The sequence below is a fragment of the Cebus imitator genome, unplaced genomic scaffold (genome assembly GCF_001604975.1).
Source record: "Cebus imitator isolate Cc_AM_T3 unplaced genomic scaffold, Cebus_imitator-1.0 Scaffold33, whole genome shotgun sequence".
Classification (NCBI taxonomy): Eukaryota; Metazoa; Chordata; class Mammalia; order Primates; family Cebidae; genus Cebus; species Cebus imitator.
This window is the reverse complement of record NW_016107348.1, coordinates 2,593,283-2,619,196: the sequence shown is the minus strand read 5'-3', so window position 1 is coordinate 2,619,196 and position 25,914 is coordinate 2,593,283. Positions and strand designations below refer to the sequence as shown.

Here is a 25,914-nt window from a genome sequence, read left to right as displayed (position 1 = left end):
GTTAGGGCCTATAGACTTAGGTTGATCTCCTCTGAAGCAGCTGAAGCCATAAGATAAAAGGCTTAAGAGCTGTCACTATCCATGTTTTCGCTTCCAGAAGAAAGTGAGAGAGAATAAAGCCAATCTTACAGGGGCAAGAGGGAATGAAAGGAGGAAGGAATTCTGGTGGACCTGGAGCCCTATTCCTGCAGTTCGTAAGGCCCATTTTCTAATTCTTCCTGCAGCATGGTGATTCTGTGAAACATCACTTCCCTGAAAAGCACCTCCTCACTCAAACTAGTCCAGGTTTGGTTTCTGGCACTCACAATAACCTGCTCACCTATTCTATTTAGATAATACCACCTAGATAAGGAAACCAAAGTGAAAGTTGGTATAACTGGCATGGCCAGACATATAAGAGCTTCAAAGGGACAGGCTAACTCTCTCATTATGGGCAAACGTAGCTAGTGACTTAAGGTGAAGCCAATGTTCACTGACCATTCCAAAAATCCTAGGGCCCTTAAGAATTGTGCTAAATCTACTCTGCCTGTGCTCCATAAATGGAACAGCAAAGCCTAGGTGACAGTACATCTCTTTATAGCATGGTTTACTGAATATTTTAAGCCTGCTGTTGAGACCCACTGCTCAGAAAAAATAATTATTCCTTTCAAAATATTACAGTTCATTGACAGTATATCAAGAGCTCTAATGGAAACAAAGAGCTTAATGTGGTTTTCATACCTGCTAACACAACATTCACTCTGCGTCCATAGATAAGAAGTAATTTTGACTTTCAAGTCATACTATCTAAGAAATAATATCTCAAAAGACTACAGCTGCCATAGATCATGATTCCTCTCATGGATATGGTCAAAGTCAATTGGAAACCTTCTGGAAAGAACTCACCATTCTATGTGCCATTAAGAACATTAATAATTCATAAGAGGAAGTCAAAAGACCAACATAAACAAGAATTTGGAAGAAGTTGATCCCAACTCTTATGTATGACTTTGGGGAGTTCAAGACTTCAGTGGAGGAAGTAACCACATCCTAAGATGCGGTAGGAAAAGCAAGAGAACTAGAATCAGAAGTGGAGCCTGAGGATGTGACTGAACAACTGCAATCTCATGATAAAACTTCCACAGTAAGAAATTGCTTCTTATGAGTAAGCAAGAAAGTAGTTTCTTGAGATAAAATCTACTCCTGATGAAGGAAGATGCTTTGAATGTTGTTAAAGTGACAACAAAGGATTTATAATATTACACGAAATTAGATGATAAAGCAGCAGAGTTTGAGAGGATTGACTCCAATTTTGAAAGAAGTTCTACTGTGAGACAAATGCTATCAACTAGTATCACAAGCAACAGAGAAATATTTCATGAAAGCAAGAGTCAATGGATGCAGCAAAGTTTGTTCTTGTCTTATCTTTAGAAATTGCCACGGCTACTCCACCCTTCAGCAACTGGCACCCTGATCAGTCAGCAGCTATTAACATCCAGGTAAGATCTACCAGGAGCTACAACTCATCGAAGGCTCAGATGATCATGAGCATTTTTTTTTTTTGCTATTAATCATCCACATTATTTTTCGTTACATACAAAGATCTAACATGTCACCCAGGGACCGTTTCACCCACTGCTCTGTTTGGCCGCCAGTCTTTTGTCTCTCTTTTCAGCAATGGTGAGGTGGATACCCTTTCCTTGGGGAAGAGAAATCCATGGTTTGTTGCCCTTGCCAATAACAAAAATGTTGGAAAGTTGAGTGGCAAAGATGTTGCCATTGGCATTGTTCACGTGAACCACATCAAAAGATCCAGGGTGCCTCTCTCTGTTGGTGATCACACCAATTCTTCCCAGGTTAGTACCTCCAGTCACCATACATAGGTTACCAGAATCAAACGATGAAATCAGTAATCTTGCCCATCTCCAAATCAATCTGAATGGTATCATTCACCTTGATGAGGGAAGCAGGGTAGCAGATGGTGTGAGCATCATGAGTTACCAGATGAGGGATTCCTTTTGTGCCCACAAAGATTTTCCTCACTTTGCACAACTTGTACTTGGCCTCCTCAGGTGTGATACAATGTACAGCAAAGTGGCCCTTGGTGTCATAGATCAGACGGAAATTCTCTCTCGTCTTGTCAATGCTGATGACATCCATGAATCCAGCAGGGTAGGATATATCAGTTGAGACCTTGCCATCAATCTTAATAAACCACTGCATGCGAATCTTCTTTACCTCACCTCCTGTCAGGGCATATTTAAGCCTGTTCCTTAGGAAAATGATGAGGGGGAAACACTCTCTCAACTTGTGAGGACTGGTGGATGGACGAGGAGCAAACACACTGGTCAATATATCCAGTATCCAATGCTTTGGACTTGCTACTTGCTTCAGATGCTTCTTAGGACCACAAGCCATGGCTGCATTAGGCAAGGAAAGAGGACCTCTGTCTTCCAGTGTGTGTAGAAATTCAATCACAAGCATTTCTTAGCAATGAAGTATTTTTAAGATATGTACATTGCTTTTCACATGATGCTACTGCACACTTAATAGTCTGTACAATATGTATAAGTTACACTATTAGTGTAAACATAACTCTTATATGCACTGGAAAACCAAAAAATTTATGTGACTTTCTTGAGATATTTGCTGAATGGCAGTGGTCTGGAGCCAAACAACCATTCTCTGAGGTTATCCTTGTACATGAAAAACAAGGAAAAACCCAAAACTATGCACCTGGCATGGAACCAGTATACCAATTAGAGAGAGTGCAAGCATTTTTCTTGATGTCATCTTAGCAAGTAGCTTAATCCCTAAGATACTGAAATGCTGCTTCCTCTTCATCTCTGGAAGACTGAAAAATTCACTCATTCATGATCCTTGAGCAAGCCAGAATCCTCTTCCCATGGCATCAAACACTGACAAGTGTGGGTTACCACTGAATAGAAATCTGGCCAAAGGGATCTTTCAGAGTATATGGGAAAGAAAAACCCAAGTAACTAAAGTCTACTTTCTCATAGTGTTGTGTGGTGTTGGGGAACAAGGGATCTTTTTATTTTGGCAGTCTTGGAAATATCTCATTTAAAGAAGCTGAGTTTATAAAAGCCTTCTCAAATAACTCTTTCAGACAAACCACAGTCCATAAATTTTAGAAAAATATATTTTTCCATTGTTCTACTTTCCTAGTTCTGCCTATGATGCCTGAAAAATTGATTTGCATGACAGGCCCATGCCATCCGCCTCCTAGGATGACAAGTATTTAAAAGAAAATACCCAGACAATTCCCTATACTGGCATAGAACACAAACCTACAATTATAGCGCTTGATGAAGCGGCAATCATAAAGTTGTATAAAATATCAACTGTCTGTAGCATCTCAAAATGAAAGAGACTTTTGTCAGAGGAAACAAAATGCTTTTTAGAGTTATTAAGTCAAAAATCATTCTAGTACTTCTGAGTCACATCACATCCCATACCATCTATTTGGAATATAATAAAATACAAGCAGTTTTAATAATTAAAAAGAATTGTGCCTATATACAGAAACGGTTTGTTACCCAAATCTATTTGATAAAGATATGTAAGCACAAAATAAGTGCTTTTAATTGTACTTTCATTGTGAACACATAAAATGCTGAGTTGTTAGAGGAATCAAGAGGTTACTCTCACAACAGGGAAACTAAGTGGCAGGGCCATTTTCTCAGAGAGGAATTTAAAAGAACACTGCTTTCTATTTATCAGGAACAATAGAGAGACGTCTGCCTCTCATAGAAGTGCTGACACCCAGTGTCCAGGTTTAACTTGAGGGTAAACATTTTTCTCTTCAACTCTAAAGTTGTTTTTACCTTGCCAGCTATGCAAATTAACTCTTGACCTCTGAACATGAAAGAAATGAGGCTAAGACAAAGTTAAGATTTTGTGGGAAAAAAAAAAGAGAGAAAAAGAAAATACTGTAAACTGCTGATCCTGGCATGAAGCACTACATACCCTAGAACTAACCCTTTCTATGTCAATCCTGCATCAAAACAGGCAAGGGGTAGACAGTTCACAAAAGAAGAAACAGACTGTTTAGTAATTATGTGAATAAAAGTTCTATAGCATTATAATCAAAGAAATTCCAGTTAAGACAACACAATGGCCTGTCATGCCTATCAAACTGCCACCGCTAGGACATTAAATTGGTGCAATGGTTTTGAAGAGCTGTTGGACAATGGGCATATGAGGATGGCAAAGATGTTCACTTTCTTTGACCTAGATTTAGAAAATTATTATAAGTACAGATCCAAAGTGAGGGCAATATTTTCATATACAGTGTTCTTCACTGAAGCATTATCTACAGCAGTAAAACATTTAAAAATCAACTACAACTAAATAATAAAACAAACAACCTAACTAAAACATGGCCCAAAGAAGTGAACAGTTGCTTCAGCAATGAGAGAGGAGGAGGGTAAAAAAGCACAAGAAAAGATGTGATGTTATTAATCATCAGGTAAATGCAAATTAAAACCATAGTAATTATAACCACACACTTATCAGAAGGCTAAAACAAAACCAAACCCAAACAATATAAAGCCTGACAATACCAAACACTGCTTAGAACGTGGACCAACTGTAACTCTCATACATTGCTGATGAGAATGCAAAATAATACAGCCACCGTGGAAGAGAGTTTGGCAGCTCCTTATAGAGCTATACATATACTTACCATATGACCCAGCAATGAATAGTTATTTATCTCAGCTACATTCATAATGGCCTCAAACTGAAAACAACTGAAATGTCCCTTAATTGGTAAATAAACAAACTGTGATCATCCATACAACTGAAAACTAGGGAGCAACAAACAGAAATGAACTATGGATATATGCAGCGACATGGAAGAATCTGAAAAGCATTATGCTAAGTACAAGAAGCCAAAAAGACTGTGTACTTCTCATCCCATTTATGACATTCTGGAAAAGGCAAAACTGTAAGAACAAACAAAGCAGCACTTACTAGAGGCTGGGGATGAAGAGAAAAGATGAACTAGAAAGTCTGGAGGGAATCTGGAGGGTGATAGAAATATTCTATATCTTGATTATGGTAGTAGTTAGCCAACTATATCCATTTGTCAAAACACAGAGTTGTATATCTAAAAAGAATGGATTTTGTCAAATGCAGATTATACCCCAATAAACCCAACTTCCAAAAGAAGTCAATATTAAGATGTTTAATTGTGGTAAACTATAAATAACATTAAATTTCCCACTTTAAACCATTTTTAGTGTAAAGCTCTGTGACATTAAGTACACTCCTACTGCTGTGCCATGATCACTACCATCCATCTCCAGAACTCATCTGCCCCAACTGAAATGCTATACCATCAAACAATAACTCTCCCCTCCTCCCAGTCCCTGGCAACCAGCTTCTATTTTCTCTCTATGAATGTGACCACTCTAAGTACCTACCATGAATGGAAGCACATAATATTTGTCCTTTTGTGCCTGGCTTATTTCACTTAGCATCGTGTTTTCAAGGTTCACCCATGCCGTGGCATGTGCCAGGCCTACCTTCCTTTTTAAGGCTCAATATTCCCCTTGTATGTACAGACCACATTTTGCTTATCCCTTCCTCCATCAGTGAACACTGGGGTTTGCTTCCACCTTTTGGCTCTTGTGAATAATGCTGCTATGAACATGGGTGTACAAAGTAATCTGTTCAATCCCTGCTTTCCATTCCTTTGGGCACATACCCAGAAGTGGAACTGCTGAATCATATGGTTTAATTTTTATGTTTAATTTGGTTTATAGGGTTAATCATCTGGTTTAATGTTTGTAATCCTACGTTTAATTTTTTAAGGAACTGCCATACTGGTTTTCCACAGAAAGTCCTTAGTGTTTTAATAATAGGGGAATGGTTGAGTGTAGTGTACTCAATGGAATATTATGCAGCCTTTTAAATGTTATTAAGTCTAATTTCTACAGAACTTTTAATACACTGGAAAAATCATTACATGGTCTTAAGAGGGACAGCAGTATACTTTAAAGGGAAAACATTTTATCTAAAATATTAATTCAACAGTGTGAAATACATTAAAAAGAAAAAAAGACTAGAAGGAAATAAACCAAAATGGTATTGTCTTGAAGTAGTGGAATTACAAGTTACCTGTATTTTCTTTATGCTTATCTGCACTTTCCTGATTTTTTTTCAATGAAAATATATTCCTTATAATCAGGAAAAAAAAAAAAAAAAAAGCAAGCAAGGTTGCTTGCAGCATCTCCCTAACCTTCTCCAGTTGGCAACATTGAGAGCTCTTCACAAGTGACTCTTCCTGACCCTGTCTAGGTGGGCCGCCGCACTGGATAGGGAGTTTACATCCATATTAAGAGCAGTAGTACATGTTCTGATTGCTAAATTTCAAATACGACTAAAGGTCAACAAATACAGAAAAAAAGTAGTTCTTCCATAATCGTTAGGTCCTTATTTAAAACGATCAAAACTTTCTAAAACCAATGTGGACTGAAGTCTCCTCAAAGAAGCAGGGGATCTTTTTCCTCACATTGCAGAAGAACTTGGATACTCTAGGAGTATGCCCTCAGTGGCTCTGTGTGGACCCCCTCCACCTGTTTCCTCAATGCCTTGCGCAGTCTCTGCTGACACAGCTCTTCCCTGCGTACCTGTGGTCCCTCTCCAGCCTCCTCACTTCCCTGTCCAGTTTCTGAAGCTGGTGCACAACTGCACCCTCTACCTACCCAGCCCGCTGCACCTGACTGCCGCCCTCCTCACTCCGTGAAAATGACTCATGACAGGGCATCAGCGGCCTGCAGGTCCCCAGATTCACTATGTACTTGTTGGTACTGTTTTGTGGCACTTTATAATAATTCCGCAGTATTTCGTACCCTCTCCTTGAAATTTCTCCCTTTCCTTCCGAGTTACTCTTTTCTCCTTTGGCTTCTCCTCTTCTTCCACATCCCTTGAAAAGCCACATTTCCTAAAGTTGCATACTTGCCTTTCCCCACTTTTATTTTCAATCTACAGTCACTCCCTAAAAGGCCTCACTGAAACCAAGTGTCCAACTACCACTTGGATGCAAATGACTCCTAGTCTTTATCTCCAGGACAGAGCTCTCTCCTTGCATACCCAGAACCCTGCTGGGCATTTCCATTCTCCAGCAGCTCCCTCCAAGTCCTCTGGCCTGACATGCCCTGTGCAATTCATTCTTTACACAGTGGAGTGAAATTTCTAAGGAGTAAGTCAGACCAACTTGCTTAAAGCTCTCTACCTTCTCAATACACTTGCAGTAACCGCCAAAACCTTTCCTGGGAACAAGGCCCTGCAAGATACAGGCTGTCTCCACTGATCTCTGTGATCTGGCCACACCAGCCTTCTGTTTCTTGAAATGTTCCAGGCTTAATTCTGTTTCAAGGGCTTCGCTAGTCCTGCGGTTTGGAGCTCCCTTGGTCTCACACCTTCACATGGCTATTTTCTTCTCATCCTCCAGGTCTCAGCTTAAACGTCACCTCTTCTGTCTTTCCGAAGAGAGCCTCTTGTAGGAACTCCATAGCTTTTTCTCTGTTAATACCTTCATTTCTCTATCCCTACTGCCAACGTCCTCGTAATTTTTCACAAGAATATCTACTGGTTTCTCTCTGCCTCCCTGCCCCTTCCTCCCACATTCTTCTCTCCAGACCATTACTAGAGTGATCTTTCTAAAATCCAAGTCTGGCTTGGAGCTTCCCATTTAAAATCCTCCAATCCCTCCATACTGACTTTAGAAGAATGTCATGATCTGGCTTCCACCTTGTCTTCCAGTCTCTTGCCACGCCTCCCCATGCCACCCACCCTCCAGTCGGCTGAACTAATTTTGGTCTCCTGCAGATGCCCAGCTTTCACATTTCAGGGTTCTCACACGCACCTCACCTTGGCTAGGTTTAAACTGCTCCTCCTCAACACTGTTCAGCATGCACTTGCTTCAGAAAGGCTTCCCAAACCACACTTTCCCTCAATCTTCTACCTTATCATTGTTTTCTTATCTGTTTTTCCCTAGTAGACTGAGGGCAAAGCCTGTACTGTCTTTCTAGTACAATATGGAATAAGGTGCTTGGCATGTACAAGGTACTCAATAAATGTATGTGGCAGGAAACGGTGAACTGATAAACTTCAAGTTGGAAAAGATCTTAGACAACATCAGGAACACAGTGTCCCTGGGCTAAGCTCATCCCAGCTTATAAACTCCTGCAGGGAGGGCAGCCCATCCCAGAACTTGGAGCTACACCAAGTAACCCTTAGTGTAGCTTCAAGACTGTCCTTCAAGTGTTCCAAGACAAATGTCATTTGCTCCTAGAATCATTCTATTCTCCAGGCCTACGTCCTCACTCCTCTCATTTCCCTGTAACTCACTCTTTAGATCAAACCATACTTATCCTGGACAATTGTATCTGAGACCATTCCTTTTTGCTCTTCTAAGGTAGCACCCATTTCAAAAGTACTGCAGAGGCAAGCTAGCCAGAACTGAATTTAAAAGTGGGACAGCCTGAATCTTATTCAAGGCCTGGAACCCTGGTCACAGCAGTCCCAAAGGGTGGGATTCCTTTAGGCGGCAATCTCACTTTTTAAATGGAGCTGAGTCCTTTCCCCCTAAGCCAGCTCTGCCCCCTCCTCTCATGAGCACTGAGACCCATGGATGGTTTTTGCACAGCAGATAATGTGAGCAAAGCTATGCTTTGGGAAGGTCTCCCAGCAGTGGATGAGAAAGTAGACCGGAAGGGGAGAGATGCCGGGCCAAGGGAGCAAAGCAAGGCGGAGGCTCAGCCACAGCCTGATGCAAGGGCACAGGGTTCTCAACTCAGAGGCAATCTATGGGGTGAAAAGGAAATTCATTATCTCTGTCTTCCAAGAGTCTGAGTACTCTTCCTGCCAACAGGATGCGCCTGCTCTACACAGCTGTCGACAGTAGGGCTGTTCAAATGTCTGAAGCTGTCAGAAGGAATGGAGGCAGGCACTGAACAGCAAGGGGTGATCACAGCAAGGTTAGAGCTCCTGGTGGCATTTTCCAGAGGGCAAAACAAAAGCTGTACATAAAACTCAGTAGGTGCTCCTGAGCGACGTGCAGAGGCTCTGCAGCAGCCCTTTCTATGGATCCCACCACATCTGTCACTGGCTCCTCCCCATGCCCTTCTAAGCAACCTCATAATCAGGTACTCTGTACAACACTGCCAGAGAAGTACTGCTAGGGACCTGCAAGGCTGCGCCTTCCAGAAGCCAGCACCCAGGTGACAGGGAGGAAGGTGGCGGGAATGTTGATCCCACACACCCCCCAACATGCCCCCCAAGACAACACCCAAACACTCCCCCAGCTCCCACCAAAACCCCTTCTCCCAGGGCCAAGGAGACGGAGGCCCATGCCTCAGCTCCCCATTCCCACGTTGCATGATGTTCCCAGCCTGCTGATCTCACCTTCTCTGACACAGTTATGAAAAAGGGAGGGAGAGAGGGTACTAAAAATTCTGTGTGAACTCTAGGAAAGGCTATAAACTAGCAAATTATCCCTGGTTCTCTTTCCAAACCCACGTTTCACACCTCTGTAGCAGCAGCGGCAGTCACACTGAGCACACTTTGATCTTCATTCTGTTAAAGAGAAACCTGAGCCCCTCGGAACTGGAAGCTTTAGCATTCCATTACCTCAATATGACCACAGTGCCCTCCTGCCCCAACTTCTTCCCCTCAGCCCCCGAATGTACTCTGAGGCCATGCACTCTCTAAGCAAATGCAATATAAGGAGATCCGCAAGACAAAGTGATCCCTCTTTGGGAGAGACGGTCCTGCTGGGTATCATGGAAGGAGCACAATCAAAGGTCAATGCTCATGGGGTTCTTTGGGGGTATGCTGCCCAGGGAGATGAGCCAGCCTGTTCCACCCCCTGCCTTCCCTTCCCACAGGGGCCCCTCTCTGAGTCCCTTTCAGCAGTTAACAGCTACTGTGAAGGGAGTCTGAAGTTCTGCTTTTGTTCTGTTTGTTCTGTTTTGAAATGCAGTCTTGTTCTGTTGCCAGGCTGGGGCACAGTGGCATGATCTTGGCTCACTCTAACCCCTGTCTCCTGAGTTCAAGCGATTCTCCTGCCTCGGTCTCCCGAGTAGCTGGGACTACAGGCACGCACCACCATGCCTAACTAACTTTGGTATTTTTAGTAAAGACAGGGTTTCACCACATTGGCCAGGATGGTCTCGATCTCCTGACCTTGTGATCCACCCGCCTTGGCCTCCCAAAGTGCTGGGATTATAGGCGTGAGCCACCAAGCCCAGCCAAGTTTGGCTTTCTTATTTATGTCCTTGCTTTAGAGGGGCTTGTTGTAGAAACATGAGGAAGCAAAAGTACCTTTCAGGAATACTTTGAGGAAAAACCATGTATGATAAATCGCTGTCCTGGGGACAACAGTATTTAGTGTAAACTCCTTACCAAAGTGTGCTCCATCTACCCCAGAAGGAACAGGGGTGTTGCTGCCATGCTGTAAGACATCTAGTAAGAAGATGCCCTGGGCTACTCTAGTCTATAGCGAATTTGAAGCCAGAAAACCCACCATGCATCTTTAGGCTGCAGCATCCTTCACTTTGGCTATATCCTCCAGTGAAGGAGGATACAGGGTCACGATCACTGGCACAGCAAAGGAGGTAACAATAGCTAGAGAACTAGGTACACCTTCGTTATCCCAAACTCACTTGCTGGTCTAGGCCCGTGTTTTCACCAGTCTCAGAACATTTCATTCCTTTAGACAGAGTTTAAAGAACAAAGATGGGAGAAGCTTTTCTGAACTTCTTTCTGGGCTTCCTCTTCATGAAGCTGAAGAAGGGATGTATGCCTTTCAGACTGGCAGGAGCCACAGTTCAAGTGGAAAAGAGTTCTCCCTTCACTTATTCAGTCATTGATTCCTGCATGCGCATATGCTTATAACACATTATATTTACATAAATACATCATAGTATATTTCCCGCCCCGTAGAGCTTACAACCTCATGGAGCACATCCTCCAAATGCCAAGACCAGGGATGGAAAAAGGACTGCTGGCTCTACTGGCTTTATGCACCATTAAGTCCTGGCCTATTCGTTCAAGCCTTGTTTTTCCAATGAGAAAATGGGGTGGCAGGTGCCACAGTGGGGAAAAGCTGTTTATTCTCTGTACGCAGCCCTCCCTTCCACGGTAACACCAAAAGAAATTGCAGGTGGCACTGGACAGGCCTGCTGAGGCTGGGGGAGGGTGGAAGGAGAAAGAAAATAGAAATCTATGTATGTGGTACCCTCTGATCAGGATCAACATATCTTGCTCTTGTAAAGATTTATGCTGATTAGGAGAAGGTGGGAAAGATTTGCTCTGGATGAAAGACCTCTAGAAGCATACCTTTTCCTCCGAGTCTGCAATTCTGTTTCTTCCACCTCTAGCACAACTCAGTATATTGTGAGTTGTATACCCCTTTCTGGATCTAGTAACCAACATTCAGTCACACCTCTGAGTGTTTTATAAATATTTTTTTAAAATCTAAAAGGAAGAGGACAAATTCTGTTAAAAGAAAAGTGAGGTCGGGCATGGTGGCTCACACCTGTAATCCCAGCACCTTGAGAGGCCAAGGCAGGTGGATCACGTGGTCAGGAGTTCGAGACCATCCCGGCCAACACGGTGAAACCCCATCTGGACTAAAAATACAAAAATTAGCTGGCCATGGTGGCACATGCCTATAGTCCCAGCTACTCAGGAGGCTGAGGTAGAAGAATCACTTGAGCCTGGGAGGTAGAGGTTGCAGTGAGCCGAGATCACACCACTGTGCTCCAGCCTGGGCAACAAAGCAAGACTGTCTAAAAAAAAAAAAAAAGAAAAGAAAAGAAAAACCTGGATAGGAGAATATGGGAATACTAGAAGGAGCACTTAACCATTTTAAATAACAACAATGGCTCAAATATGTCTTCAACTTTGAAGTCTGAGAAGCACTTTTACATAAACATTCTCCTGTATGAGCATCTCAGCATCTGTGGAAATATTCCACATAGGGTTTATTATCCCCATTTAGAAGAGGAGAATACCAAAGCTCAAGGTTGAGTGATTTTCTGTTGGTCTCACTGATAAAAAGCTGTCATGGAGCCAGACTTGAACCCAGTCTGCAGCTCCCAAATTCAATGCTCTCTTAGACCCAGCACTGATAAGACATCCAAACCAGCAACTTGTGAGAAGCTGGGGTTAAAAACAGAGGCCTTAGAAACCTGAGCAAATGTCTTGATTACAAACAGAATACTCTACAATGACAACCAGTAAGCTCACTGTCAATCCCAGGAGAATTCAGCAGTACATCAGTACACAGTGTGTGAGCAATGAAAAAGCAAGATGATCAAACAGTGCATGAGACAAGCTTAGCTCAGTGCCTGGCCCAGGCTGGGGCTCAGCAAAAGTGAGCACCATTAGTACCACTGTTGGCATTGTTTCCTGTTATCTGGAATTAGCATGAGATCTCTCGGAATAAACTGATCCAAGCTAACCTTGTTTCTTTTTCTAAACAGAGTTATTAAACAAACAGACCAGGAAAATGCTAAAGATTTGGTACCCTGGATTTCAGCAAGCCCCCTGACAAAAATCTCATATGCTATACTGACACGATGGTAGATTAAACTCCTGGATGACTTTGTGCCATTTGAACAATAATTCCCAAAGTATATTGATTAGTGAATAAAGACTAAATTCAGGCTAGGTGCAGTGGCTCCCATCTTTAATCCCAAGAACGACGGGAGGCGGAGGTGAGAGGATCACTTAAACTCAGAGTTTGAGACCAGCCTGGGCAACATGACAAAACCTCATCTATACAAAAAATAAAAATAAAAAAATTAGCTATGCATGGTGGCATGTGCCTGTAGTCCCAGATACTAGGGAGGCTGAGGTAGATCACAGGAGCCCAGGAGGTCAAGGCTGCAGTAGGCTGTGATCTCGCCACTGCACTCCAGCCTGCATGACAGAGTGAAACCCTCTCTCAACAAAACACACTAAATTCAAACTCAAATTCAATTCCTTACACTGGCTTTGCTATTTAGAACCTGTGTGACCTTGGGCAACTGATTTTACCTCTCTGTGACTCTGCTTTCTTATCAGTGAGATCATGATAATGGCAGTAATCATCTCAGAAGGCCAGCGATTACATCAAAAAACCTATCCACCACGATCAAGATGGCTTCATCCCTGGAATGCAAGGCTGGCTCAACATATGCAAACCAACGAACATAATCCATCACATAAACAGAACCAATGACAAAAACCACATGATTATCTCAACAGATGCAGAAAAGGCCTTTGATAGATTCAACATCCCTTCATGTTAAAAACTCTCAATAAACTAGGTATTTATGGAACATATCTCAAAATAATAAGAGCTATTATGACAAATCCACAGCCAGTATCATACTGAATGGGCAAAAGTTGGAAATATTTCCTTTGAAAACTGGTACAAGACAAGGATGCCCTCTATCACCACTCCTATGCAACATAGTATTGGAAGTTCTGGCCAGGGCAATCAGGCAAGAGAAAGAAATAAAGGATATTCAAATAGGAAGAGAGGAAGTCAAATTGTCTCTGCACATGATATGATTGTCTATTTAGAAAACCCCATCATCTCAGCCCCAAAACTCCTTAAACTGATAAGCAACTGCAGCAAAGTCTCAGGATACAAAATCAGCATGAAAAAACCACAAGCATTCCTTTACATGAACAAAAGACAAGCAGAGAGGCAAATCATGAGTGAACTCCCACTCACAAATACTACCAAGAGAATAAAATATCTAGGAATACAGCTAACAAGGGATGTGAAGGACCTCTTCAAGGAGCACTACATACCACTGCTCAAGGAAATAAGAGAAGACACAAACAAATTGAAAAACATTCCACGCTCATGGATAGGAAGACTCAATATCATAAAAATGGCCTAATTGCCCAAAGTAACTTATAGATTCAGTGCTATTCCCATCAAATTACCATTGACATTCTTCACAGAATTAGAAAAAAAGTTACTCTAAATTTCATATGGAATTAAAAAAAACCTGTATAGCCAAGACAATCCTAAGCAAAAAGAACAACATGCTACCTGACTTCAAACTATACTACAAGGCTACAGTAACCAAAACAGCATGGTACTGGTATCAAAACAGGTATATAGACCAATGGAACAGAACAAAGACCTCAGAAATAATACTGCACATCTACAACCATCTGATCTTTGACAAACTTGACAAAAGCAGTGAGGAAAGGATCTCCTGTTCAACAAATGGTGCTGGGAAAGCTGGCTAGCCACATGCAGAAAACTGAAACTGGACCCCCTTCCTTACACTTTGTACAAAAATTAACTCAAGATGGATTAAAGACTTAAATGCAAAACCCATAACCATAAAACCCTAGAATAAAACCTAGGCAATACCATTGAGGTCATAGGCATAGGCAAAGACTTCATGATGAAAACACCAAAAGCAATGGTAACAAAAGCCAAAATTGACAAATGAGATCTAATTAAACTAAAAAACTTCTGCACAGCAAAAGAAACTATCATCAGAGTCAATAGGCAACCTTCAGAATAGGAGAAAATTTTTTCAATCTACCCATCTGACAAAGGACTAATATCCAGAATTTGCAAGGAACTTAAATTTACAAGAAAAAACCCCATCAAAAAGTGAGCAAAGGATATGAAAAGACATTTCTCAAAAGAAAACATTTACACAGCCAACAAACATGAAAAAAGGCTCAACATCACTGATTATTAGAGAAATACAAATCAAAACCACAATGAGATACCATCTCACACCAGAGTGGCAATTATTAAAAAGTCAATAAACAATAGACGCTGGGCAAGGCTGTGGGGAAATAGGAACACTTTTACATTGCTGCTGGGAATGTAAATTAGTTCAACCATTGTGGAAGATAGTATGGCAATTCCTCAAGGTTCTGGAACCAGAAATACCGTTTGACCCAGCAATCCCATTACTGGGTATATACCTGAAGAAATGTAACTCATTCTGCTATAAAGACACATGCACAAACGACCCCATCAAAAAGTGGGTGAAGGATATGAACAGACACTTTTCAAAAGAAGACATTTATGCAGCCAACAAGCATATGAAAAAAAGCTCATCATCACTGGTCATTAGAGAAATGCAAATCAAACCCACATTGAGATACCATCTCACACCAGTTAGAATGGCAATCATTAAAAAATCTGGAGACAACAAATGTTGGAGAGGATGTGGATAAATAGGAACACTTTTACACTGTTGGTGGGAGTGTAAATTAGTTCAACCACTGTGGAACAGTGTGGCAATTCCTCAAGGATCTAGAAAAAGAAATACCATTTGACCCAGCAATCCCTTTACTGGGTATATACCCAAAGAATTATAAATCATTCTATTATAAACACACATGCACATGTATGTTTGTTGCAGCACTGTTTACAATAGCAAAGACTTGGAACCAACTCAAATGCCCATCAATGATAGACTGGATAAAGAAAATGTGGCACAAATACACCATGGAATACAATGCAGCCATAAAAAAGGATGACTTCATGTCCTTTGCAGGTACATGGATGAATCTGGAAACCATCATTCTCAGCAAACTGACACAGGAACAGAAAACCAAACACTGAATGTTTTTACTCATAAGTGGGTGTTGAACAATAAGAACACATGGACACAGGGAGGGACACACACCAGGACCTGTCAGGGGCTGGGGTGCTAGGGGAGGGATAGCAGAGGGTGGGGTGATTGGGGAGGGTTAGCATTAGGAGAAATACCTAATGTCGATGACAAGGTGATAGATGCAGCAAACCACCATGGCACATGCATACCTATGTAACAAACCTGCACGTTCTGCACATGTACCCCAGAACTTAAAGCATAATTTTAAAAAGACGCATGCACACCTATGTTTACTGCAGCACTATTTACAATGGCAAAGCCATGGAACCAACCCAAATGCCCATCAGTGATAGACTGGATAAAGAAAATGAGGTACCTGTAGACCATGGAATACTATGCAGCCATAAAAAGGAATGAGATCATGTCTTTTGCAGGGACATGGATAAAGCTGGAAGCCATCATCTTCAGCAAACTAACACAGGAACAGAAAACCAAACACCCCATGTTCTCACTCATAAGTGGGAGTGGAACAATGAGAACACACGGACACAGGGAGGGGAATATCACACACCAGGGCCTGTTGGGTGATAGGGGTTGAGGAGAGGGAACTTAGAGGATGGGTCAATAGGTGCAGTAAACCACCATGGCACACATATAACTATGTAACAAACCTGCACGTTCTGCCTACGTATTCCAGAACTTAAAGTAAAATAATAAATAAACACACAAAGATTTTTTTAAATGTTTAGGGCAGCTCTATTCATAATTGCCCCTAACTGGAAAACAACAAGTGTCCTTCCATTGCTGAATGAATAAACTGTGGCACATGCATACAATGGAATGGAATACTCTTAGAAAACAAAAAGAGACAAGTGATTGATTAGACAAGTAGATATTTGGATATAAAAACAAAAAAATAGCTATGAATACTATTATAATTTTCACCTGCAGGGAGGTCTCTAGCATTGTGTCACAGCATTCCATCATCATTTCTGTCCATTTCAACATGTTTATCAACAGCTTAGACGACAAAATCAAAGTACAAAAGTAGAGCCCAGCATCAGCTGCTCATATGTAAAAGATCTGGGAACGAGAGAGAATCACAGCCTTCCTATCAGCCAACGGTGTGGGGAGGGGGCTCCAACATGATCTCAGATTGTTCACAAACATGTGTGTCACCCTAAAGTCCTCTGCACTGGTCAGACCAGCCCATTACTATGTTGTTCTGGGTGTCATATTTAAAAGGCAATATGGAGAAATTTAGGGGATGGGTGAATCATAAGGGGTCTTGAAATAATGTCAGAAGTAGCTGAGAAAAGTATGAATGTTTTGTTGGGTGGCAAGTGGTTGTCACTTGGATGAAAGCTTACACTGCTTTCTTTCTTGGCATAACTTGAGTCAGTGAATCAAATTAGAAGGGGCTAGAATTTTGCCAAAAAAAAAAAAAAAAAAGGAAAGGATGCAAGGAAAGGAGGGGGAAGGGAAGGATGGAGAGAATGAGGGAGGAAGGGAAGAAGTGAGGGAGGGGAAAACCAAAAACCTATTCAACAATGGAATGGTGTGCCTTGCCCGGTAGTGAGCTCCCCATCACAAGGAGAGTCCAAGTAGAAGCTTGGTGACCAGCTGTCAGGGATGTTGCTGAAGGTGTTGATGAACTGAAGGATCCTAAGGGCCTCTGGCCTTCTGTCATCCTCAGAGTCTGTGATCCCAGCGCCCAGCGCCCTCCCCCCACACAGAACTTTTTCCACATATCCCTTCCCCCATCAAGGTTGCTGTGGAGCCCCTAATCCCATGAGCGCTTGCCAAAATTTGGCCTGTGAGATGCATATTCAACAATGAAGGATTCAGCTGGCTGAGCTGGCTGGTCTGTCTGAAGATTTCAACACCGCAGCAAGTGACCCTCTGGAATCCTAAACGAACTGTCAAAAGCTTCAGGAGCCTGGGCTCCAAGCAGCCTGCATTGGGGACCTCAGCCGCACAGGCCAAACGCTGCATCACCACCCCACCAACCACCCACCATCACCATGGCAACCACGGAGGCTGACTGCCTAGGCGAGGCTCTTCAATCCAAGCAGGGGGAGGCCCAGTTTTTCCTGCAATTTCCCAAAGTAGTGGGCCCTAAGGGGATGCAGGTGGGAGGACCACAGAGGGAGAGTCTGCCCTGTCCTTCCCCAACAGGATGCCCTGAGGCCACCTGGAGACACAGCCTTTCATCCATAACTTGACCTTGGCATCCTCTAACTCTAAGCAAAACACAGGAGAATGAGCCACTGGGGAATCTCATTATTTTTAGAAGCAAGCACAATCACTTAGCAACCTAAATGTCCCGTTTCTTCCCCACCCCTCCAAAAGCCCAGAGAAATAAATACAGTATTGAGGACTCCAGTGTTTGGCGCTGATACAGCGTGAGGATGTAATAATAATACTACTTTCTATTTATGTAGAAATAAAGCTTGCCTTCCAAGGAGCTCAGCGCCTTGCTAAAATTAAGGCGCCGATCCTTCACACCCGGCCTCCTCTCCCTCTCAGTATGAACTGCCCAAAGGTGACTATTTCTCCGCTATCTGACAAGGGACTTTACATATGGATTCTGAGACACACAACAATCACAATCATGATTCCATTCCCTGTATGTTAGTGTCTGCTACCAAAAAAAAAAAAAAAAAAAAAAAAAAAAAAAGCATCTATTTCTAGCTAGGGAACAGAAAAAGGTCAGGGCTTCTCAAACAAATGCCAGCAATGAATTCCTCCCTCACATTTGAACCTGGTAACCATTCCCTTCTGGAAACTTTCTCCCTTATTTCTCTGCTAATGTTCTCCACCAGTCTGCCCCTCCCCCCGCCCCCAGCTCCTCTCAGCCTCCATTTCAGGCCCTCCATACTTCCCGTTCCCATTTGATTCAGGGACACTGGAGCCTGCCCTTGCCCTCTTCTGTCTCTGCCATTTCACTGGAACAATCTGACCCATGTCTATGGTTTCAACTACCAACCACGCAGTGATGAATCAAGATGCCCACGCAGACCCGTCCCAAGCTCCAGCCTTTCTATAGGGCACTACGCCCAGGCCAAAAGACAGACCCAAACCCCAAAGCCAGAGCCACTGGGAATCCCCTCTCCATACCAGACTGCTCCTCATCCAGGGTGAAAAAAGCCACCTTCTCCTACACTTGGGATTCATCTTAGATTCTTCCCTCTCACCCCCCAAGTTTAAAGACCCCTAAGTATTTCTTGTATCTGTCTCCTCCTCTGGTCTCACTGGCACAGCCCTCAGTATCTTCTAGACAGTAAAGACAGTGTCCTAACTGGTTGTCCTAGCTCAGCCTCATCCCTTCCTCCCTAATTAACCCCCACACACACATACCACCATGGCAAGCTTCCAAGGCTGGGAGTGGTAGGAGGTCTCTGCAGCCAAGGATCCTACCAGCCCCTCACTGTAAGCCTTTTAATGGCCCTCTGTTGTCTCCACAGTAGACTCTAGATGTGTCACCGCGATACCCAGGCCCAGAGCCGCTGCCTGCCTGTTCACCTCCACTGTCCCCCACGCTGCACTCCACGCTCACTCCAGCTGTTGCCGTGACACGCGTGCCGTTCTCCACAGACACTGTGCTTGCTCTGGTCTCTCACTGTGGCTTTCTTCCCAGCCCCACCCCACTGCCAACAAACTCCTGAAGAAATCTGCCGACACCCATTGCTCCAGCAAGCACAATGGGAACCCATGGGCAACTCCCTGTCCTCCATCCTCCCCTTTTAGACAGAGTCATTTCTCAGAAGTTTCCAGAAAGTTCTAAAAACTGGCAGCAGCATCATTATAAGGAAAAGAGCCGGTTGAATGTAAAAGCGGCTTGAAGGTGAGCTGTTGTGTCTACCTACACCCAACCACCCCTGCCAGTTTGTGACATGATTTTAGCCTTTTCCTATGCTCTTAATTCTCTTTCCAGAAAGGGAAAGTATTCAGAAACGGACGCCAATACAACTGAGCCCTCTCTCTTCGGCCCTTCTTCCTCGTTCTTCCTCTGGCCCTCAGTTCCCTTCATGCCCACTCTAATCCATCCACTTCTGTTCCTTTCTTAACGCCCTCAAAGCCCAACCTGGTTGTGTGACATTTTTCCTAGGAAATTGACGGAGCTGTGGTGTTAAGAAAACCCACACCAGGCGGCTGCAGCAGCGGCCCAAGAGTCCAGCGCTCTTCCCGCTCCTCCTGCCCCCACTCCCTCACCATCCCTGTGGCTTTGGGCTACTTCCCTTTGTGGGGCTTTGACTTTTTTATTTGTAAAGTGAAGTCAGACCTTCCAGCTCTCAGAGGCTGGCGACCGATGAGGAATGATTTCCCCTTTCCAGCTGGCTTTTCCTGTTTCCCCTGGATGAGCCTGTCCTTCCCAGACCGTCTCAGTTTGGGGGCTTGAAAAATGCTGCTGTGTCTTTTCACCTGGGAACTTGTTTTATTCTCTGTGCCACAGAGAATACAATAAAAATGCCATCTCTTCATTATCTGGGCTGGTAGAGGAAGAGGCTGAGCCAACTAAACATGATGGATAAGACCAAAGGAATGTATTGTATTTGGTTTTGAGATGCAGTTAGAGACACGTTCTGAGACAGGAAACTATCTTTGCCCATCTGGAAATCATCCGAAACCCTCCTAGCCTGGCCCTAGTCCCAGTCTGGGGTTTGGCCACACAATGGAAGAAAGCCCGGGGCTGTGCAGACAAACCACGTGAGGGTAAGCGACAGTTAACCGTGCCATTATTCAGAATATTCAATTCCACAGCCATGTGTGAGCACAACCATGTTCAAGACATTGTGTGGACAAAGCAGCCTACGGGCCATACAAAGAAAGACTTCTTACTGTCCTCAGAAACACAGAAGCCAGCAGGAGGCAGGGGTCTGTTCATAATTATCCATATCACATGAGCAACAATAAAGATACTAGTTAAGTGCTATGGAGGCCAGGCATGGTGGCTCACGCCTGTAATCCCAGACTTTGGGAGGCTGAGGTGGTGGGGGATCATTTGAGGTCAGGAATTTAAGACCAGCCTGGCCACATGGTGAAACCCTGTCTCCACTAAAAATACAAAAATTAGCTCAGCAGTAGTGGCACACACTGTAGTCCCAGCTACTTGGGAGGCTGAATCAGGAGAATCACTTGAGCCTGGAAAGCGGAGGTTGCCGTGAGCCGAGCTCACACCACTGCAATCCAGCTTGGGTGACAGAGTAAGACTCAGCCTCAAAAAAACAACAACAAAAAAAGTGTTATGGGAACAGAGAGCAGAGCCTCTAACCAGGAGGCTCTAGGAAGCCTCAGATGAAAAATGAAGGCCAAGCTGCCAACGCTGAGTGGACAGGTCTTCATCACAACTAATGGCTCAAGTGTGAGTCTTGCCTGGAATTGCTCTTGAAACCCAGTGAATTAACAAGTAGTTAGCAAGTTCTCCTCCATGCCCAGAACTTCAGGAGATGCTGTGGGCTACAAAAGATATTTAAGACAGTTTTGACTTCTATGCCTAGGGTAATTAGCAAAGGAGGCATTGTTATATTCTGATATAATAAAGGGCTCAATGTGTGGAACTGACAGTGAGAATGAGAACAAGCTATAATAAAGTGCTAATTGCAACGCAAATGCAATGAATAAGAAACCCTCCACAGTTATTTACTCCCCCTGCATCTCTGCGGCTGGCTGTTGATGACAACATCCCAGGCAGCTGTGGGCGAGAATGCTTCCTCCGCATCTTTGGGTGTGATGGAAGGAGCACTGGACTAGGAGTCAGAGGTCTGGTCCTGGAATAACCTGGTGTATAGTCAGCGGCAAGTTACTGCCCCTTGCTGGGCCTCTGGAGAGAAGCTGGACTCAAGGACCTCCAAGGCCCCTTCTAGTTCTAGTGAGCGGAGGTTCTAATAGCCAGTGTCATTGTGAAACGCTCTGAAAGATGCATAGGAAAGAGGGGAGGACAGAGGATTCCAGAGGAGGGCAGCTCATGAACAGAGGTGAGAAAGCCAAAGCAAGGCAGGCATGGCTGAGAGAGCAGAGCCCAGCAGAGGGCCAGGCGGGGGCAGGCACGAGCACCGCCGGAGTTAAGGTGGTACTGGCACTGAGGAAGGCTTCAAAGGCCACAGAGAACAGGGCAGAGCGGGGGCAACAGGAAAGAGGGAGCCGTCTTAGGTTCCCATTTAGGGATGTGCCTTGCTGTAGAAGGGCTTTAGCAAGATTCTCATGGCAGCCAACAGACCGAAGCTGCGGAGGGAACGACGGCAGGAAGCCAGCCAGTGAGCCTGGAAATCATCTTAGCTGTGAGGTGAGGAGGATGTGGGCTGGTGGCCGGGAGGGTGACATCGAAGGGAAGAACGGATCGCCTGATTTAAAAGGACAGGCAGAACCTGAGACACTGTGAGGCATGAAGAATGCAGGAAAGGGGTGAGCCCAATGCCTGGGTCACTCCTTCCTACCGCAGGCTAACACCAGACACCAAATGCCCAGGTTCGAAGCGGCCCAGCACTGACGTCCAGAGCACCTCACGTTCTCAGAGGTGGGCAGCTGTCATGAGGAGGCAGAACAGGAGCCGGTGTGTGTGCACTGTCTGCATGGCTCTTTCATGCGGAGAAGAGAGTGTGTTTATCACCACAGCAGCTGGCCCCATGCTTGGCACTGAATGGGTGGGCAGTGGTGTCTACTAAGAGCCTCCTTCTTTACATACATATATATATATGATTTCATTTTAGGTTCTGGGGTACATGTGAAGAACACGCAGGATTGTTGCATAGGTACATACATGGCAGTGTGGTTTGCTGCCTTCCTCCCCATCACCTATATCTGGCTTTTCTCCCCATGTTATCCCTCCCCAACTCCCCACCCCCCGCTGTCCCTCCCCTAGCTCCCCCCAACAGACCCCAGTGTGTGATGCTCCCCTCCCTGTGTCCATGTGTTCTCATCTTTCAACGCCCGACTGTGAGCGAGAGCATGCGGTGTTTGATTTTCTGCTCTTGTGTCAGTTTGCGGGGAATGATGCTTTCCAGGTTCTCTACCCCCAAACGGTCCCTCACATAACTTTAGAAACTTTCCACATTGAGGACAGCAGGTCTGGGAAGGGAGAGGGGACCATTTGAGACAGAAAACAGAAGGCAGCGCCCCAGCAGGGACTTACATGAAGAGATCAAGGGCAGCAGGAAAATGGAGGGGCTGAGGAAAAAGGTCAAGGAGGCTGAGGCCTGGTGGCGGCTACAGGATTAGACATCGGTGGTCTTCCAAGTGCCACAATTCCTTCTCATCGCTCTGCAAGGCAGAGGAGGGGCACTAACTGCTCTTGCACTGCAGGACAGAGGTTCCAGGAGGGAAGGAGCTCGCAGGAGCCCAGGGCTCCTAGCTCTCTGGCCGCAGCCCTCTCTGCCAGCCTCCTCTTTCTCAAGGATGGCACAGGCTGGCAGCCTTCCCAACTGGCCCGAGACTGCTGTGAAACTTGGCAACTTGGCACACGTTCCCTTCCAAACCATGCGTTGTATCTGCTGGGAGGTGAACTCTCCATTGATTAGACTGCCGGGGCAGCTGCTCCTTCCCCACAGCGTCCCTCTGAACACAGGCCCGTGGTCTCCTGCAGCACCCCAACCCTCTCCCACACCCCAGGATGGCTCTCCAGGCTCCTCCCCCAAACCCCTGGAGGCACAAGTGATGCTCTTATCTGCACTTCAGTGTAATGGTATCACAGAAAGAATATTCCTGAAGGAACAGCAAAGAAAGTGATTGGACTGAGGGTCGCTGGGGAAGCCTTGGGTCAGGAAAAAAAAAAATCCCTCTCTCCTGGAGACAGGGGGAAGGGAAAGGGGTCTTGAAAGCTTGAAAGCTATGAAAGAAAAGACAGGCAGGCAACAACTGTTGTGATCCAAATATGGAATCCACACTAACTGAACAGAACACCGTTAGGGTAAAGCAGGTAGGCTGCGGGTTCCTCGTGCCTCTTCTCTGTCCTGTTCTCTCAGGAGAAATTCTGTTTCCTGCAGCTTATGAGCTCCTGCCACCTGCCCTGAGGGACAGTCTGTGTGGAGCCAGTAGTCATCAAGGCCAGACCCTCATGTGGGAGGAGGAGGTCTCCCACCTCGGCGTGGTGGGCTTCCATGCTGGGGGCACTGCCGCCCCCCCACAGCCCTACAAGACGGGGGGGGCACAGCAACAGGACTGCTGTCCTCCCTGCCTCAGTGCAGTGAACCCCAGGAGTGGACGAACATCTAAAATGCCAAAATACTTCTACATACTTATGGAGTATCTCAAATAGTCATAAGGTAAAAGGCACAACAAACATGATCTTATATATAACAGGGGCTAATATCTTCTGTTGTTTCTTGCAAATCATGTTTTAAAAGACCTGGACGTTTCAGACACAGGTAAGGCTCTGCCCAACCAGTTTTCGTCCCCTCCTTTTGGAAGTAACTACTGTCCTCGGGTTGATTAGACCAGCCCCATGCATGTTTATGCACACGCCAACAGAGCAAGACATTTTTTCGAGCTGAAACGTTTTCACCGTGTTCCGTGAGCCACCTGCATCAGCATTATCTGAGTGCTTGCTAAACAGGCAGATTCCTTACCCTCTGCGGGTAGGGCCAAATTTTTCATTTTAAACAAGAACCACAGATGATTTTGACACACGCTAAGGCTTTGAGAGACACTGTGCTAGCTTAAGGCTCCAAACCTTCTTCAAATGCAAAACGACCAACCACAATGACCAAAACAAACAGCCATACCCTGGGAAGGATGACCCTTTAAATTGCTATCTGTCATTGGCTGACCTGTGTGAATGACAGATCTGAAGCAGGTTTTACACTCTTTCTAATTAGCAAACTGTCAGGGGTCAGCCTGCTGCTTCCCCACCACGTCCACAGCTCACTCAGGGCCACAGTAAAACAACAATCAACATTTATTATCTTCCTGGGAAGGAAGGAGGGAGAGAAGCTGCTAAAACCAGCTACATCTAAATTTTCAGTTTGCACCAATCCACCACTGCCACCATTTGTAGTATGCCTCTGGCACCTTATAGATTATAATAAAGTTATACTGTATACTGTAATTTGATATTAGTACTTCTGTTGCTGTCCTAATTTAGAAGCTAGATGTATATTTATAGCAGCTGTATTGAGTTATAATTTACAACCACAAAATTTACCCTTCTAAAGCATACGATTCAGTAGGTTTTTTTTTTTTTTTTTTTTTAGTACATTCAGGATTGTGCAGCCATCATCACTAATTTTAGGACACTTTCAACACTCCAAAAAAACCTCCATTCCCAATCACTCCCCACCCCACCTCACCTCTTCCAGCCTTTCGTAACCACTATTGTATGTCCTTTCTCTATGGATTTGCCCATTCTGAACTTTTTAATATAAATGGAGTCATAAAATATGTAGCCTGTTGTGAGGAACGTCTTTAATATGTTTTCCAGGTTCACCCACGTTGTAGCAAGTGTCAGCGCTTTGCTGCTCTTCACTGTTGAGTACTATTCCACTGTCTGACAGGCCACATGTTTCTTACCCGTCCATCAGCTGATGGACACTTGGGATACTTCTTGTCTACTGTGAATGCTGCTGCTGTGGACATTAATGCACAAGTCTCTGTATGGGTACATGTGTTATGTCTCTTAAAATTTCTAGGAGTGAAATAGCTGGGTCATATGGTCTACGTTTAACCTTTTAAGGAGCTTAAAAGAGGCTGTGCCATTTTACATTCCCAACAGCAATGTATGAGGGTGCAAATTTCTCCATATTCCTGCTCAACACTTGTTATTGTCTTTTTTATTATAACCATCCTAGTGTGAGGCGGTATCTTACCATGGTTTTTATTTGCATTTCCCTAATGGCTAATGATGTTGTCTTGCTCAGCTCTGGCTGCTTTAAAAAATACCATAGGCTGGGTGGCCTCAACAACAGAAATTTATTTCTCAAAGTTTTGGAGGCTGGGAGGTCCAAGCTCAAGGTGGAAGTCAGGTTCCTGGTGAAGACCCTCTTCTCAGTCTGCAGAGAACCATTTTCTTACTGAGTTCTCACATGACACAGAGAGAGGAAGCAAGCTCTCTTAGGGCTTGTCTTTTGAGAACACTATTCCCATCATAAGGGCTGCATCCTCGTGAACTAATTAGCTTCCCAAAACCCGGGCTCCAAATATCATCACATTGGGTATTGGGGTTTCAACATATGAATTTGTGAAAGGAACATTCAGTCCATAGCAGATGTTGAACACCGTTTTATGTGCTCATTGGCCATTTGCACACTCTTTAAGCTCTAGGGAACCTGAAACCCTACTGAACAGTGGCTCCCACAGTATGGTCCCCCCCCCACCC

General features: G+C 44.4%; 1 protein-coding gene and 1 pseudogene across 8 annotated transcripts in view; both read right to left on the bottom strand.

The window, feature by feature from the left end:
• CACNA1E (calcium voltage-gated channel subunit alpha1 E) overlaps window positions 1–25,914 on the bottom strand; it is a 496,128-nt gene that overhangs the window by 239,345 nt on the left and 230,869 nt on the right. The window lies entirely within an intron of this gene.
• On the bottom strand, window positions 1,537–2,397 carry LOC119470529 (annotated as a pseudogene). Its single transcript, XR_005199435.1, has one exon. The product of XR_005199435.1 is annotated as a 40S ribosomal protein S4, X isoform-like (transcript).